Raw genomic sequence first — 18,513 nt, forward strand, 5'->3', positions numbered from 1 at the left:
AATTCATGAATAAGGCAACGGGCTTGCATGCTTCATGAAATAGGCAAATTTTTGCCGATTTCATGTAATACGCAATTTCACATATTCGGCGTAACATATATAAATGAGTTTAAGTGTTAACATCATGTTAAAAGGAGTTGTTTGTAATCACGATGGTAATGATAATAATAATCGAAGTAAAACAAATATGTTAAAAAAAAATGTTTTTGGAATACTAAACTAAGATGTAAAACATTCAATTTCAAAATGTTTATCCGTTAAAAGTATGAAAATCACGGATGTTATTAGGCTGTTCCTTCTACCTTTTATGGTGAATAAACATCTGAAATTTATAGCAACAAGCCCTCCAAAATGGTTAAGAATGCTTCCCATACAATATTTAGCTCATAAAGACGCAGTAATGGGCTATAAGAGTGATGGTAAACCGTTAGATCTTCATTTTAAAGTTGCAAGGAAAAAATGTATTTTGTGAATATGAAAAACGCCTTGAAAAAAATAGGTTCAACATCTCAAGTGTTGTGTTACCTCTAACAACCGAATTGCAAGCTAAACATCAGTATAGTCACAATCACATTACCAAGAAGTTTTACAAAAACTCTGCTATGCATCGAATATTGGAGAAACATGGATAAAAGAGTACAGTTAAATATAGTCATCAATATTGAAATCCAATCTAATATAATATATACATATTTATTATCTTTACAATGTTGGAGTTTACAATAATTTTTGTTCAAGGTTTTATATCTTTAACGAAGACCTTAAAGTCTTCAGTAAACATCGAAGCCATGTCGTTTATAATTACGTCATTATGTTTATACAAACCGTGAACAATAATGGTGCCAAGTTTGAGCCTTGAGGTACACCAAAAAAAAATGTTTGCAATTTTTGCTCGCTAGAGTTCGTAAATAATTAATTCCCGAAAAACTTTTTCAACATGATGTCATGATCACCTCGGTCAAATGCCTTCGTGAAGTGATTGTAGAAACAGTCGACCTGATGGCCTTTATTATTTATTAAAAACTATCAGGATTATTATTTTTGACTAACCTGCTCTAAACCCATGTTGTTTGTTAAAAATACAATGGATTCAAGAACTTTTGCTGGTGTATTACTCTATAAGTCTATAACTATAAATCGCAGAATAGTTTTTTTTCTGAGGATGCTCTCAAATGTGTAAATAAAAAATAACCCATAGCTTACGGGCCGCACAAAATTGTGTTTTTGCTAATTACTTTTCAAATGAAAATTAACACGTTAATTACAAAATTAATTAAAAGGGCCAAGTCAGTTTCATTCAATTCAAGTCAGTCCAAGCCAAATGTTTGATCTGGTTACCATAAAGGCATTTTTCTATTATCATTTTTCTAATATTCTTTGTCTTTATGGTAAAAATTGTTAGAATTAAATTCAGTAAACAGTCAATGTATACTTGTTTGGCGATCTTAACTCTGCGTGGCTACTCCTGAGATATTCTGTCACTTCACGTCACCAATTTTCGTCTGGTGATATGCCCGTTTGAGAACTGGTATGGTAGGGGGTATGGGTTTGATTATGTATACACAAATCAGTTACTACAACTAGTTCTCCACTCATGAACCTGCACATTTGGCCATATATTTTCTAACAAGGACAGGTCAAACCAGTATCTGCCATTCTTGTGGAAAGACGTTATATTTCTGCCAGGCCATTGCTTAACACTCAACTTCCATTTGATGATTAGATACAGAAGTTCATATTTCTTGGGATACCGCATAATGTGACGAAAGTATAAAATACTTTTTCCCTTTAGTATTATTTATTTGCAGTTTTTCGTCTTCGTTATTCAACGAATAATTCATAAGATTTAAGAATGTATCATTCTAATTATTGAACATAATATAATTTGGAAAAACACTTTTGAGAAATATACCTATTACTTCCCAAATTTTTTTTTTTTTGAAAAAAGTAAGACACCCGGCAGGAATCGAACCTGCATCTCTTGGGTTATTATCCACTATGCTAAGAGGTGACATACTAATGACGACAAATTTTAACTATTGGCATTTTAATACCTGTTCATCAGCGTTCTTCCAAATCAAGCTACTATTGGCAATCGATTTTTGTTTATTAAATGAAGTGTTTTTCAAAATTTTGTATATTCAATAATTAGAACTGTACATTCTTAAATCTGGTGAATTGTTCCTTGAATAAAAGAAATAGTTAATTAAAAATCATTAGCAAGTACGAGTAAGTTACATCATAAAATATTGGAGAAATCCATGACGTCGGTTAGTGATTGAAGTAGTAGGTACCTACTTTGATTTAATAAACAAAAACCGATTGCCAATAGTAGCTTGATATGGAAGAACGCTGATGAGCGGTATTAAAAGGCCAATAGTTAAAATTTGCCATCAATAGTATGTCACCTCGTAGCATAGTGGATAATGCGCGGATGGGGCGTAAACTCAAGCGAAGCAGTTTCGATTCCTGCCGGGTGTCTTACTTTTTTCAGAAAGATTTTTTCTATTGGTTGTAATATATTTTCTCAGAAATGTTTTTCAAAGTTATGTATGAAGTAATCTTGTAGGATATTTACATATGTTTTGTAGCATCGCTGAAGTTTAAGATAGATTGGTCATCACGATAGAAACAGTGTCTGTGCCACGAGAACACGTAGTGTGAAGTACCTACATATATCAACCACGTGAAGATTCTTAATTGCAATACTATAAAACAAAGGTTATCCACGACACCCCTTTTTGTCGACGGCGGCGAACACTATGCTGGAGACCGCACTAATGACTTTCGTGGTTTACGGTCGAGACTGTTGCGTCGCACTGTATCTACCATTCCGCTTGTAATTTCAGCGCACTGTTTATACTTTGAGACTTCACAAGACCGGCCAGATTAAATGTAACGACAATGCGCGCGAAAATAATTATTACTTAGAACACAGGGTAAGATTAGAAGATTAGTCTGGAAGCCTTAATGTGCAAAAGATAACTCGAGTTGGTTATAAGTATTTCTGAGTTAAAAATCGAAAAAAAAAAACATTTATTTTTATGGTTATAAAGACAATACTGATTATAATATTATTCTATGTGTGGTATTTTTCATAATATTATAGTAGATCCCTTTTCTACTAACGTTATAATATTGAAGCTACCATACTTTTCCTGCATACAATATAGATATACAAAATGAAAAAAAACATTGATTCGATTTATTTTTTTTGTTCCCAAATCATTTAGATAAATGTAGTCATCTCTATTTATAGCACCGAGATGAAAAAAATACGCTTTGTTCGCGGAGCATTGCAGACAATAATATTCCTTCAAGAATGAAAACCTAACCTAACCTAACTTAACTTAACCTAGCATAACAAATAATAATCCAGTATTTCAGCAATCTTCAAAATTTGTTTGCCACTCGCTTCCTGTAAACTGACAAGAACCGTGTTTTATTTAGATATGAATTTTATCTCAGTATTATACGACCCAAAGAGGTTGGGCGGTGTATAATTAACATACGGCAATATATTTCCGATACAACATTTCACGGTGAAGTGTGGATACGGCGAACTGCATACGTACAAATTTCCAGAACCGCCATACCATGCAAATTTTACGTAATCTGGTGGATTCAAGTCCAGATGCCTGTATCTGTGCAATACAATGAGTCGTTATTATAAAGTTCATTATAAACCCTAATCAAAAACAGTATTTTCAAGAAGATAATTTTGTTTATCCAAAATCTAGATGGGTTGTGCTTGATTAGAAAAAAATGTACAGTCCACCTATACGGAGTTGGTGACCTTAGAACGGTTGTAAAAGTATTTGGCCAAATACTGGATACGATCTGGCTTTATGCTTTTGTAGATTTAAATCACTAATCAGCTTTGCGTTAAGCCACATGAGATGGTAAGCCGTATTAACAGCGTCCCTTAATTTTGCAGAATAAGGGTCGCGGGTAGGCTAGTTATAATTGCATTAATTCTACACAGACCTTACGTAACGTCTTTTATCTTTTAAGTCAGTTATAATAATTACTTTAATGTTATATACACGGAGCATATTTCCTGTAATGTAGTTAAATGGGGTCATAAAAATTTAAAGAGGGCCTCTAAACAGTTTAAATAAATTTATTGAATTGTACCTGAATTCATAAATTCAATTTTCAGATACACATAATAGAAAAATTAGAGGCAATGTTGAATATGAGTACTTGCTGAAATTTACGTTAGAGTTTGTCGTATATTATAATTATTATAATCAACGTTGTTTAGTTGGAGGTAGACAAAGAAGTAAGTATACAGTACCTATGGGACTGGCCGCCGCTCCTGGTCTAAAGGAGGCCGGTCTCCGGGCTGAAATCGCAGGAAAAAGGCTCCCGCGGATAATTGTATTCAACGTGCCGGTCAAGACGACGGAGGACGACCTTAAGGAAGCCATTAAGGCCAACACTCAAGAGGCTACGGGTCTCCCCTCGGAGGCATACCGCCATGTTAAACTGAGCCACAGGGCAGGCCCCAGAATCGGAAAATGTCACATGGTGATATCGGTCCCGGCAAAGGTGAGGGAAGCGCTCATCAATGACGGGCGCATATATATGGGATGGGAATCCTTCCCAACCAAAGACTTTTGTGGCGTCGTCAAGTGCACAAGGTGTCACTTATACGGCCACATGGCAAAGAATTGTTCGGCGAGAAGCGCCACATGCGGCCATTGCACCGAGGAAGGACACGATAGGGCTGAATGCCCTAATATTAAGGCCCCCGGAAAGTGCCCGGCCTGCGCCAGGCACAAGAAGCCACATCAACATGCAGCGATCGACCCTGATTGCCCAGCGCGCAAGTACGCAATGGCACAGGAGCGGAACCGAACGGATTATTCGATTCAATGATTCGGTTCGGTCAGTTAAATGCGGGCAAAGGGAAGGCTATAACGGCGGAGCTGATCAAGACGGTTCGGGAAATGGACATCGATTTGGTCCTGGTGCAGGAGCCTTACTCCTACGGCCCCAACCTGGGTTTCAGTGGGGGTCGGGTAATGCACCACGGCCTGGGGTCCATGGCCTGCATCTTCGTTGCGAATCCTACCCTAGTGGTGCTACACCTTGCCCACTTGTCGAGCAAACTCTTTGCCGTAGCGGTGGTCTCCGACCGATCGGGGATCTCCATTGTGGTGGTCTCTTCTTACTTTAAATTCAGCGTAAACATCCTGAAATGCGTCGAGCAGCTCGATAAAATTCTGGTTGCATGCCGCGGCAAACAGATTATAGTGGGAGCGGACGTCAACGTTCAATCATGGCTGTGGGCCCCCCGGGGGCCGCGGTCTGGCCGGGACAATCCGGCGCCCCTCGAGGAACTCGTGGCAACTCACGACCTGACGGTGCTGAATAACTCTAATGGTCCAGCCACATTCTCTACCAACAATGGGGAATCTCACATTGATGTCACTTTGATATCCAATGGTTCTGCCGGACGCGTCGTGAACTGGACTGTCCATTTGGAAGCGTCAGCAAGCGACCACCGTCTGATCACGTTCGCCTACAGGACCGAGAGGGGCCACGCGTCTCTCGCTCCACTTGTGAGCGAGTCACTGCCGAGGCGTTTCAGGACCAAGGGAACCGACTGGGTACGTTTTGACCGCGAGTTTGCTGAGGGTCTGGACAGGATGGCCTCGCGCCCTCCGCCAAAAGACATGCACGCTGCGGCTGAGGACCTCACGAATCTCATTATTGAAAAAGCGGAGGGCACTATCGGAAGGACGACCCCGAGACCGCCGAACCTCGCACCCTGGTGGAAGCCGAGACTGACAAGACTGAGAGACACGATGAGGAGGGCCAGAAGGGCCTTACAAGCAGCGCGAAGATCGCTGGAAGGGCCGCTGCACGCGGACCATCCGCTTGCGGTCATCTACAGGACCACTAGACTCAAGTTCAAAAAGGCAATCAGTAAGGCTAAGAAGGTGCACTGGAGAGAGTTCGTCACTGAAATGGGTGGCAATGATCCGTGGGGCCCCCCCTTTCGCGTGATGAAGCTGGGCTTACGGCCCGGAAAAGTCATGTCGGCGGTACGGCGCCCCGACGGATCGTTCACCAATAGCTCTGAAGAGTCCGCCACAGTCCTGTTGGATGCTCTTATCCCGCAGGACAACGAGTCGCTCGACATTGACAACGACCGATTTCAGCAGCTTCGCGTCTATGCGCTGCTCCCCTTAAACACTCCGCGATCCACAGCCACTACCATGTCCGAGCTAGGGATCCTGTTTGCCAGCCTCCCGATTGGCAAAGCCCCGGGGCTTGACTGCATAGATAACGCGCTAGCGAGAAGTGCGTGGTCTCTTGCCTCACACGAGATCACGCAACTCTACAAAGAATGCATGAGTAGTGGCATATTCCCCGACTGCTGGAAAAAGGGTCATCTCACGGTGATCCCCAAAGCCGGCAGTCGCCCTCCTTGTGACCCGAAAGCGTATAGACCGATTACGCTCCTTCCCGTCTTCGGGAAGATATTGGAAAGATTGATAAACAGCAGGATTGAGTCCCACCTGTCGGAAAACTGTCCAATCTCGCAAAGACAATTTGGGTTTAGACTCGGAAAGTCCACCGAGGATGCGATTCGCTTTGTGATCGATTCTGTGGAGAGCTCTGGCAAGGACCTCGTTGCCGGGATTTTTCTCGACATAGCGGGCGCGTTCGATACTGCGTGGTGGCCCTTGGTTCTGGCAAAGCTTAGGCTGAAACAGATCCCCGGGGACCTCTTTGCCTTAGTTCAAAGCTACTTCAGCAATAGGGAGATAACCTACGACTCCGGCCCCAGCCTGATTCACAGGAGGACCACCATGGGGTGTCCCCAGGGCTCCGTCCTGGGACCCCTTCTGTGGAACATTCTGTTTGACGACGTTCTGTCCCTGCCACTGCCTCCGGGCTGCACGCTCGTTGCGTACGCCGACGACTTGCTCCTGCTTGTTGGGGCGACCAACCGACCGGCACTTGAGCGTGCAGCCACGGACGCCTTGGGCAGAATCCTTAATTGGGGGTTGCTGAACAAGCTGACCTTTGCCCCGAGCAAAACGGAAGCTGTCCTCCTCAGGGGTAGTTCTCGGGTCAACATATCTCGACGGCCGCCCACGGTTCGTTTTGGCCAGACCTCAGTGCGTTTCTCCGAAAAGGTTACGTATCTGGGAGTAATTCTTGATGACAAGCTGTCTTTCGTTCACCACGCCAAGATGGCCGTCTCTAAGGCCAATTCGGCCAATCAGAGAATGGCCCGAATGGCGGGCAGCAATTGGGGACTTAAGCCTAGAGCCCTTAAGGTTGCATACGGCGCAATTTTCATGGGAATTGCCGGTTACGCCTCCAGCATTTGGCATTCTCGAGTAAACTCCTTAACTCTCGTGAGACGCGCACTATTAAGCGGGCAGCGACTTGCGCTGATCTCGCTTACCAAAGCCTACCGCACAACTTCTACTGACGCGCTTGCCGTACTCGCGGGGGTGCTACCCCTCGATCTGCACGTCCAAGTCAGAGGATCGATCACCCTCCTCTTGAGGGGGATCAGCACAATACTCGCCGGTGTCCATCTGACACCACCGCAGAGATCCGAGGACGTTCCTTACAGGAAGACTGTAAGTGACATTGTGTACAAGACCGCATTTGCGGCATGGCAGGCGAGGTGGACCGCCTCCCCCAAGGGGCGGCACACTTACCGTTTTTTTTCCAGACGTATTCTGCAGGCACCAAACTAGAAGACTCCAACCTTCGCACTGGATTAGCCAGTTCCTCACCGGCCATGGCAACTTCGCCGCCAGACTCCACGAGTTTGGCTTGATAGTAGATGGGCCGGGTTGTACCTGCGGGCATGACCACCAAGATGTTGAACACATCCTCTGGGATTTCCCGCTTATGGAATTCGAACGAGCGGAGCTGTTTGCCAGGGTCCGTCCTCACACGGGCCCAATTGGTCATGGAGATCTGGTAGCAACCGAGGCCAACTTTGCGGCATTTGAGAAATTTGCAGCGTCGTATGGGGAGTGGGATAGTCCCGACTCTTCTGTAGACTCATCCATTTCAATTCGTGACACTCAGTATGCGGGTACACAAAGCGCTTAACGTCAGCGGACAGCAGAGCCAGTCCAAAAACAAACATTTTCTTTCTTAACTTTCTTCTTTCAGCACTACGGTGCATGGTTGCAGCATCAGTCCCGTGCGGCTCCGTCTCGGGACGGAATGAGCACTTAAAATCACTTCTTTCAGACACGTTTAAAGCGTCATAGGAAGCGGCCGTGCATATCCACGGTTGTGCATATATGACGGGTGGTGGTGGGCACTTTAGTACCTATGGGACGCCATCGAGAGTGAAGGGCGTGAGCTACAGAAAGACTGTATCTGAGCTGGTCTACAAGACCGCATATGCGGCATGGCAGGCGAGATGGGTGGCCTCCTCTAAGGGCCGCCAGACTTTTCTATACTTTCCAGATGTCTCGGTGAGACACATGACGAGGAGACTGGTGCCGACCCACTGGACTAGTCAATTCATGACTGGCCATGGAAACTTTGCGGCCAAGCTGCAGGGGTTTGGTTTGGCAGGACATGGGTCGGGTTGCTCATGTGGACACGACCAGCAGAACGCAGAGCACGTCCCGTGGGACTGTCCACTTATGGGCCCCGAACGAGCGGAATTGTTTGCCTGGGTCCGACCCCATTCGGGCCCAGTAGGACACGCGGACATGGTGGCAACCGAGGCCAATTTTGCGGCCTTTACTAAATTCGCCAGAGCGTACGGGGGGCGGGACACTCTCGACTCCCCTTGCGACTCTTCAAATTAAAGTCACTCTGATAGTTGCCATATAAAATAAACATCATGCATTCGCACTTCGGTGCAAGGTTGCATCACCAGTCCCGTGCGGCTCTGCTCGGGACAAAATGAGGGCTTAAATTATTTGATCTGGCACACGTAAGGGTTATGTTAGCCAGCCGCGTATGACGTGGCTGCATATACATAACGGGCGCGGAGGTGGGAGTTTTACACACCATGTTATAGTACCTTTGGGAAAGAGATATAAGGTAAAATTCCAAGTTATTGTTGTGTGAATAGGGTGGAATTTTCTAACTACTGTTGCTTAAAAAAAAAAAAGTTTATTTTCAAAGTCATCTGTTTTCATGTGTGGATATTACAAATTTGAAACAGTGACAATCTTAAATGAAATATAAATAAGAAATCGGTACAACAAAACAGTCATCATCAGCCTGAATCTATCCACTGCTGGATGAAGGCCTCTTCAAGCTGCTTCCAGTTCTCTCGGTCCTGTGCATTGTGTTGCCACGTACATCCGCAGAACTTTATCATTTCATCGATCCAGCGGCCTCTAGGTCTACCTTGCCGACGTTTTGTACTTCTTGGATACCACTGGATGACTAGATTTGTCCAACGATTGTCTCTTCTTCGAGCTATGTGTCTACTCCATCTCCATTTAAGGCTTTTAATAAACTCTATTACATCGAAAACCCTTGTCTGCTTCCTTATCCACTCATTCCTCTTTTTGTCCTTTCGCGTTATGCCCAGCATGCACCTCTTGTACACGTTGTACTACTATAAGTTTCTGGATCTCTCTTTTACTTAGGGTCCATGTTTCATACGCATATGTGATCACGGAAAGCACACACTGGTTGAACACTTTGCGCTTTAGGCACAGTGGAAGGTCACTTTTGAAGACATTATTCAGGCGGTCCAGCCTAGCTTTACTCTGCGAACAATTTCATCAAATATACATCCATCTATAGACACTTGTTGTCCCAGATAGATGTAGTTTTTCACCTGTTCGAGCTGAATGCCATTAATAAGGATCTCTTTTTGGCCCGCAAAGCAGTTGAACATGACTTTCGTCTTTGTTACATTTAAACAAAATAGTAACGTCCTCGTAAATTCAACTGATGGAAGTGGAATATATCGATGTTTGAATGAATTTGGTTGAACAGAGCTATTACTCTCATTCTTTACATTATTCAGTTCTGCACCTCAAGGACAAACTACTAATGCTCCCGATTTTTTTGATGTGCATAAGCAATACCAGATCAACACTGGCAATAATGGCAGAGTTATCAATAATTGCAACATTTTTTCTGACGGTTTAAAAATTGAAATTAGTCATTCGCCCGATACAACTATACTATGGGTGGGAACAAATAATATATTAATGTGAATTTGATCGTGCTGCGGAATTATAATTAGTGACGGATGTATTGTCGAGCGTACCAACATTATTAAATTTACTCTACTATATAAGCATGAATGGGGTAGCTAAATTTATCCACAGTAAAATAATACTGACCATGGCGGGTGTCATATAGTTAACAGTAATATATTAATTTATGATTTTACCGAGGCTTTGACTGCGACTCGCTTCTTCTCTTCCAGAAGGGGATCTGCCGATCAGGACCTCACTCCAATTATGTTAAAGAACTTACGACTTTTACAATTTTACCAAGCTCTTCCGTCTTACCCACCGCCAAGGGGGACGTTTTGATTCGTCGACATTCTCATAGATCTCCGCAATTCGCAGCTGTACTCTGTGTAGTTCATATTTAGGGCATTGTACAGTTATATGTAAAATGTCTTCTAAAACATCATATTCATCGCAAAGCGGCGAATCGCTTCTTCCCATGAGGACATCAAATCTTTTACCCATTGTATGATATGTTCTTAGCTTCAGTATCAGCGTAAGTTCATTTTTATTCAAATGAGACTACAAACCAGGGCACCAACTGTGGCGATGGTAGAATGCACTAACTCCATTTCCCTTTTTCTAGAGATGGCCTATGTTGAAAATCTATCGACATTCTTTGGCACATTTTCTTTATGGCCTAATTCCAGTTCAGGTTTTCTAGTATCCACTAATATGGCATCCCTGAATGGCCAGCTTCCTTTGCCAAATTATCCACCCTTTCATTGCCCTCAATATCCATGTGGGATGGGATCCATTGATTAATTATAATAACTGATACACTTTTTTGGTATAACATAGTGCTGAAATCCCATGACAATCCTGTTTTATGAACTATTCATGTTACGCATTAAACTACTGGCAAGGAAAACCACGTGTTATCTACGTGGCATTTTTATATTCATAATAAAAACTTAGCTGCATATTGCACATAAATCCTAACTCGATATAAATAGCGGTTGGATATTTTTATCGCATTATTTTATATCAAACAGCTTGGCATTTTCCCTAGAGCATCCGGTGTCTACTAAAACTTCCGGAAAAAGAGGAAAACCAGATACCTACTTACATAAGTATTGTTTGCTAACTTATTCCGATGGGAGCAGGGATGTCCAACCTACTTGAAATTATTTCAAGTGGGTTGTGATTCCACTATCAAAACTGGCAGAGATCTATTACATTCCTCCACTGATATTCAATATATTAACTGAGGATACTAAAGTTGTGATTATATATTATTGAGATGCATGTCGCGTACTGTTATGCTGTCACGGCGACAAATTTTCGTCATTTTGCAGAATATTTTGAACGAACGCGATCTCTGTAAATCCAATGGTGGAGTAACCTAGTAACAAGTCTCTGTAAAATCAATAATATTTTGAACTGAACCCAACTCTCAGATAATAGACAACATTATTATAGAAAATACATAGTGCCATCTGCTAAAAACAAAAAACATGCGATTTTGGCATGATTCGAAAATGTGTAGGCATGCAAGAAATTGATGAAATAGGTTCATTGAGTCATGCAGGTGTCGATGCAGTCCAGTACAATGTGAGGTGACCTCATTGTTGTTCTGGTGATTTCGGCAGATTTTGACTTCGGCAGAACTTTACTGACAATGTTTGTTTAAAGGTTCAAAATGTGCTACGGGATGGAAGCATCAGTCTGATAACATTTAAACAGCAAGAAAAACACATTACACACTCTTTTCCCGTAGCGGCAGTTTACTGTGACGTCACGTGATAGTACGCGACTTGCACCATCATATATTTCGCGCTTAAGCGTTAGAAATGTAACAATACTTTAATTTTTCAGCAACGGCCCACATGCTCAGCGTAGGTGAAAATGGAGATTTATGGTATTTTCAGAGCATAACCCTGGATATTCCTTAGACGTTGTAGATAATCTATTTATATAATGTTGAAGCCTTATTATCCTTTATATTTATTTTAAACATTTGATGACTGCATAAAGTATTTTTATTACATAAAATAGTATTCTTATAAACCTGTCACTCTGATGTTTTAGAATAATAATATAGTCATATTTCGGTACATCCATGTGCAGTGGTGTTATTAATTTTTAAACGCATTTACAGAACTATTAGTAAAATTAATGTTAACATTACGTAGTGACATATTTACGATAAAAATTATATTTAATAATCTTTGTGATCCCAAATTTGACAAGAATTAAGCATTTATTATTCAAAAATGGCCACGATTAACACATTTAAAGATAATTTTAAAGATATTGTTTTATAAGCCATGTCTTTCACTATTCAAATGTGATAAACATTCTACGAATAATGTTTGCTTTATAATAATTAATTATTGACCTAAGAATAAGGTAGTATTTTTTGGAAATAGGCCATTTCTAGTGGCATTTTCCCGTAGCTAAGCTACAACATACGGCCGTAGCCATAAATTGACAAACGATAAATGAAGTAGGGAGCAAGATCATTAACGCGCGTGTTTGAACATGTAACTAACCGAAAAAAAATATTTTTTAAAAAACGGTATCACATTTGAATGGTCAAAGACATAGCTTATAATCAGTATCTTTAGAATTAACTGCAAATGTGTTAATCGAGCCCATTTTTTGAATAATAAAATGCCTAATTTTTGTAAAATTTGGGATCACAAAGATTATAAAATATAATTTTTTATCGTAAATATGTCAGTATATAATGTTAACATTAATCTTACTAATGGTTTTGTAAATGCGTTTAAAAATTAATAAATCGAAAAAATCTTAACACCACTGCACATGGATGTACTGAAATATGACTATATTCTAAAACATTAGAGCGAGAGGTTTAAAAGAATTCTATTTTATGTAATAAAAATACTTTATGCAGTCATCAAATGTTTAAAATAAATATAAAGGATAATAAGGCTTAAAAATTATATAAATAGATTATCTACAACGCTTAAGGAATGTCCAGGGTTTTGCTCTGAAAATATCATAAAAGCTCTATTTTGACCTACGCTGGGCATGTGGGCTCTTAAAGAAATGCTCTGTGGGGCCAATCCAAGCCTTGTCAGCAAACACCAGTCGAACTGCATGCATTGCTATAGAGGAACTGACCCCGGATTGAATATTCATTAATTCATCTACAGTCAGTGCGTTATTCAATTATGCATATTATGTCAATAAATTGCTAAACGGAATTGATTCGATAGGCATTCTACTGCCGCGCATCGGACTACTAACATCTCTTTTGCGTTATTATTAATCTTATACTGCCATCTTGTATTTTATACACGTATACAGCAATATAATATTCTCACATCTTTATTCACTTGAATAGCCAACAAGAATGTATTTATTCCATTATCAAATTAAATCAAATTTATTTATTTTACATACTATAATGAACATAACAAATTATAAATTCAAAGCGTTCACGACATGACATAAAATAAGTGTTAATATTTTTTAAAAATAAAAATACAGAGAAGTGTGAGTTAACAATACAATAAGTAATAAAATAAGAAATAAAATAAAATAAAAAACAAAAAAAAACAAAATAAAAGTAGATGGAAGCACACAGAGTGAACTTTGATAGACCCTATCTGAAAAAATTATAAAACAACGACCACCTAAATTCACCCTCACATAAGTGGAATACATCAATATCCGAAGCAATTTCATTAAACATGGTTACTGCCCTCCCAATTGGCATTACTAATGGCAGGTTAGTTCTGCACCGTGGGAGAATTAAACAACGGATGTCCTCGATTCCTAAGATAATTATCAGAGACACACAAGCAAACATCACCAAGAATGGCAGAGTTCACATTTACGTCGCATATAAGTCTAAAAAAATATGTAGCTAAATAAAGATCCCTTCTAAATTTTAAGCTACAGTATGTAAGCATCCCTAAGAGAAAATCAGTCGGATAGAGCCACGGATACTATCCATACAGCCGAAATTAAAGGAGTCTTAAAAATTTCTTTTGGATTCTCTCCACCATAAGGCCGTACTTTAACTGATGCGGGGTCCAAACGATAGACCCACTCTCAAAACTGCTTTTAACTAAGGAGTTATAGAGAATTTTTACTACTGTAACATTCGAAAAGACCCGGAAAGTACACAAGACAAAGCCCAACATCTTTAGCGCCTTTTTACAAATGGTATCTATATGACCACTAAACGTCAGTTTACTGTCAAACGTAATTCCAAGATCTCTTACAGATGATATTCGCGAGAGAACTTTGCCATGCATCGAATACTGGAAAAACAATACTCGTGAGGCTTTAGTAAACGATAAAACATTGCATTTATCAATATTGAAGTCCAGTTTGTTACGCCTGCTCCAATCTAATATATTATCTATATCAAGTTGGAGTTGACGACAATCGTCCAAGGTGACAACTTCCACGAAGAGTTTCAAGTCGTCAGCAAACAACAAAAACATAGCATTTTTAATTACCAATGCTGTCATTTATAAAAATCGTGAACAGCAATGCCCCCAAGTTTGAGCCCTGAGGCACACTAGAAAATTATCGCGCATATCACGTCAAATTATTACCCGACAACAAGATCTTGTCGATAACCCGAAAGTCGCTGTAGTCGCATATGGAAGACTTCTCAATGACGTACTTGTCATGACGGCAACGCGTGTTTAAATAATGTATCAGCTCTCTTTTTAGAGGAGATTCCTTATAAAAATGGCTAATGTTTCCCCTTCCAAATCACAATGAAATTATATTATATTACAACTATGTACACGTTTTTGTACACGTTTTACATACAGCTCGAAGAAGTCCATCCAGTGGTACCCAAGAGGTACAAAACGTCCGTAAGGCAGACATGGTTAAGTTATACGGAAGTACGTGGAAATGCAATGCACAGGACCGAGAGAAGTGAAATTCGCTTGGAGAGGTCTTCATCACGCAGTGGACAGATTCAGGCAGATGATGATGCTGACATGTTTTTTCTACGATTATATTCCAATGTTGCGATCAACGCATTAGACATCCCTGCATAATAGAGCACGTACTTGATTTTGGTTTCTAATTACATGGTTAATGTAGGTACATGACTGATAGTATTTTATCAATTTATGGCAAGTAAATAATAATGGATGGGAAGGGAAATATTAAATAACAAACGGTAAGTATCTTAGCAGTCAATATTTGAACTGTGCCGTAAATGTACAAAGTTGATATTATAATGCTTAGTTGTATTATGGTAGTTTGAGAATGAATTTTGCAAGCTTTCATTCATACACGTTACGTTATATGTACTTATAATAAAATTGCTAATAACTGAATCGATTCGACTGCAGTCATAAGAAACATTTTTTCATGAGGGCCAAATTAAATTTAAAAAAAAGTTATAGGAAGCGGCATGTTTACAAAAAAATATGTTTTCGGTACAGAAACAAGGTTGACGTCTTTACGCATCTTTCTCAAAAAAGAAATACCCACCAAAGTACAATTTGAAATTTTTTTCTTGTCTTTTTAGCATATTTAGTACATTCTTGCGACCATGTCCGATCCTAATAGGATCTTATTATGGGCCTCCACATAGGTAGTGGAGTTTTGTATGATATTTTGTTTTTACGAGAAATGGATGTCAGCCATTTGGTCAACCTATTAGGTCCATACTCTGACTCATACACAAATTGAAAAGCAATATGTATACTTGCCAGCCCACGATTGGAACCTGGGACCGTCGACACTATAGACCGGCGCTTAAGCCAAGCGCATCATATTCACAAATCAATATCTTTTAAATAATTCATACTTGGTAATACTAATATGTCGTTTTATTTATTAGATAATAGGTATTTTGCTATGCGTTTCAATGTTTCTACTGTGAGAATTCCATATATGTCACGGAATGCCATCTCACTATTATATAATATTATAATATGTTATACAGAATATTATATGTTTATAATATTAATGCTATCGACCGAAGATGCTTGATGGAATTTGAATTTAAAGACATCAGTGTGTATTTGATTTTTTGGTGAGTGCCTGAAGGCGAAACCCGGGTCCCAAAAATAACTCAAATGGAATAGTACAAAACTTAAATCCATTTGAATATATTATATTTATATTTTGAACTAATAATTATGAACATTTGAAAAACACTTCTGATATTATTATAACCAATAGAAAAAAGCAAGACACTTGGCAGGAACGAACCTGCATCTCCTGGGTTTACGCTCCAATCCGCGCATTATCCACTATGCTACGATATACTATCTTACCTTTTTCAAAAAGATTTTTTTCTATTGGTTATAATAATATTTTCTCAGAAGTGTTTGAATGGTACATTCTTAAATCTTGTAAATTATTCGTTGAATAAAAGAAATAGTTGATTAATAATTATGAATTTAAAAATAATATATTATTTAATAAATATTCTGGTAATCTGGAATTTTCAAATCAAACGTGAAAGTAACATATGTATTTATTTAAAAATAATTGCTTACATGTAAGGATAAGAATTATTGATAATATCATATATTATCATATATTATATATAACTTTGTAAGGAAAAAAAATATTCCGGTACCGGGAATCGAACCCGAGCCTCCTGGGTGAGAGCCAGGTATCCTAGCCACTAGACCATACCGGATGACGGCAACGTTGACTTTATGAACGTAGTAAAATCGAAAAAGAAAATATATTATGTTTTATGCAGTCAGTAAAATTTAATAATAGACACGATCGTTTGTGTGTCAATTTCCCGCGAACTCCATTTTGACAATACAACTTTTCATTTGGAAAGGCGTGGGCAGAAAATTTTAATAGGTATGAAGTAAGTAAAATTTATGATCTGACAAGGCGCAGTGCAAATCGATTTATTTGCGTTAATCCAATTAAGAAGCGTGGCCTAATTAGTGAAGTATTTTCTTAATCGGGGTAAAGGAAGTCATTACGCGCAGGTTTTGGAAACCTTTTTGTCAACATATTTATTTAAAAAAAAATTTGTCATCATTAAAATAACTTACAGAGCTTATTATTTATTTATTTAATCCTTTACTGCATAGTGTCGCAAATTTTAGACATTTAAAACTATTTCGATATAGCCAATGCCATCTGTGTAAATTATCAAATAATATCTTTTTTCAATGGCCTAGAAAACTGTTTTACCATAAACATCCTACTTAACCGATTTTGTTTGCACATTTTAAGAAATAAAGCATTTCTGCATTATAGTCTGTGCATTTCTGCTTTGACAGTTGATGAATTCGTAATCCGCATTTGTAAATAAATAAAAAAATGTACAGAAGATTGAAATTAGTTGAAAAAAAATATTCACACATCAAATAAGGTGTGTACATTAGTTTTTTATAATTGTTATCATTTGGTTTTGTATTTTGGCATACTGAAATGCAAGATTTCCTAATGTCGTAAATCTGCGACATCACGCAGTAACATGAAAAATGTAATGGAATTTTCGAAAAAAAAATATTATTATTTTTCCTTCATTCACAAGGCATTTTGACACCGAGAAATTTTTTTTTTTTCAAAAAAAAAATCTTGCAGTGAAGGGTTAAGCTACACTACCTACCTACCTGGAGCATTGGTGATGGTCTATTATTAAGTAGAGGTTGCTACCCTCAGCAATGAATGTCGTATTGGTTGCGCTTTTAACAGTGGACTGTATACTTTTGAAGGTGATGGTGGATCTAGGGGGGGGGGGGGATTTGTGGGCGAGATACTAACCTATTATGATTTTGATGATGGCTCCGTGGTCTAGTGCGCGGTACTTGACGGTACACAGTTGATCGATGATATATGAGGTAGATGAATGATGAGAGCCGGTATCACGGCTTGCCAAGTATTCAGAAGTTTCGCTTGAATGACGGCCACACTATATCAAACTGACCAGGCCGTGGCTCACGAAAAACTTTTGAATTAGTCTGTATAATCGAGTTAATTATAAACTGTCGTTTAGCGGTAACAGGTTTATGCAACAGCTGTCTTGAATCCACTAAATGTTATTTGCATCACGGTCTATCATGATCCGTGAGTGCCGGTCACTCGGTCTTATGACAATAATACTGGGATTTGAGGGAGGTGGGAAGTATGGATTAATGCATATATAAATGGCCGACTGGTTCAGGACAGGATCAGTTCAGGTCCAGGACAATGGATGACAGGTGACCTCATTGAGGACACGTGGACGAGGATTAAAGGTCCGTGAGCATTGGTAACACACATTGATTGAACACTTTATGTTTAAGACACAGTGGATGGTAATTTTTGAAGATATTATTCATGTGCTCAAATGCATTCACTAAATGCAACGTATGCAATTAATGCAGTTGGT

At 39.5% G+C, this 18,513-nt stretch overlaps 1 protein-coding gene and 1 non-coding gene across 2 annotated transcripts in view; one reads left to right on the plus strand and one right to left on the minus strand.

Annotated features, from left to right (window-relative positions):
• Dh31-R (Diuretic hormone 31 Receptor) overlaps positions 1-18,513 on the plus strand; it is a 340,188-nt gene that overhangs the window by 140,688 nt on the left and 180,987 nt on the right. The gene's annotated exons all lie outside the window — the stretch shown is intronic.
• TRNAE-CUC (transfer RNA glutamic acid (anticodon CUC)) lies at positions 16,741-16,812 on the minus strand. The gene has a single exon. It is a non-coding gene; the product is annotated as a tRNA-Glu (tRNA).

The sequence above is a fragment of the Rhyacophila brunnea genome, unplaced genomic scaffold (genome assembly GCF_057557595.1).
Source record: "Rhyacophila brunnea isolate RB1 unplaced genomic scaffold, BYU_Rbru_1.0 scaffold_17, whole genome shotgun sequence".
In the NCBI taxonomy this organism is placed as follows: Eukaryota; Metazoa; Arthropoda; class Insecta; order Trichoptera; family Rhyacophilidae; genus Rhyacophila; species Rhyacophila brunnea.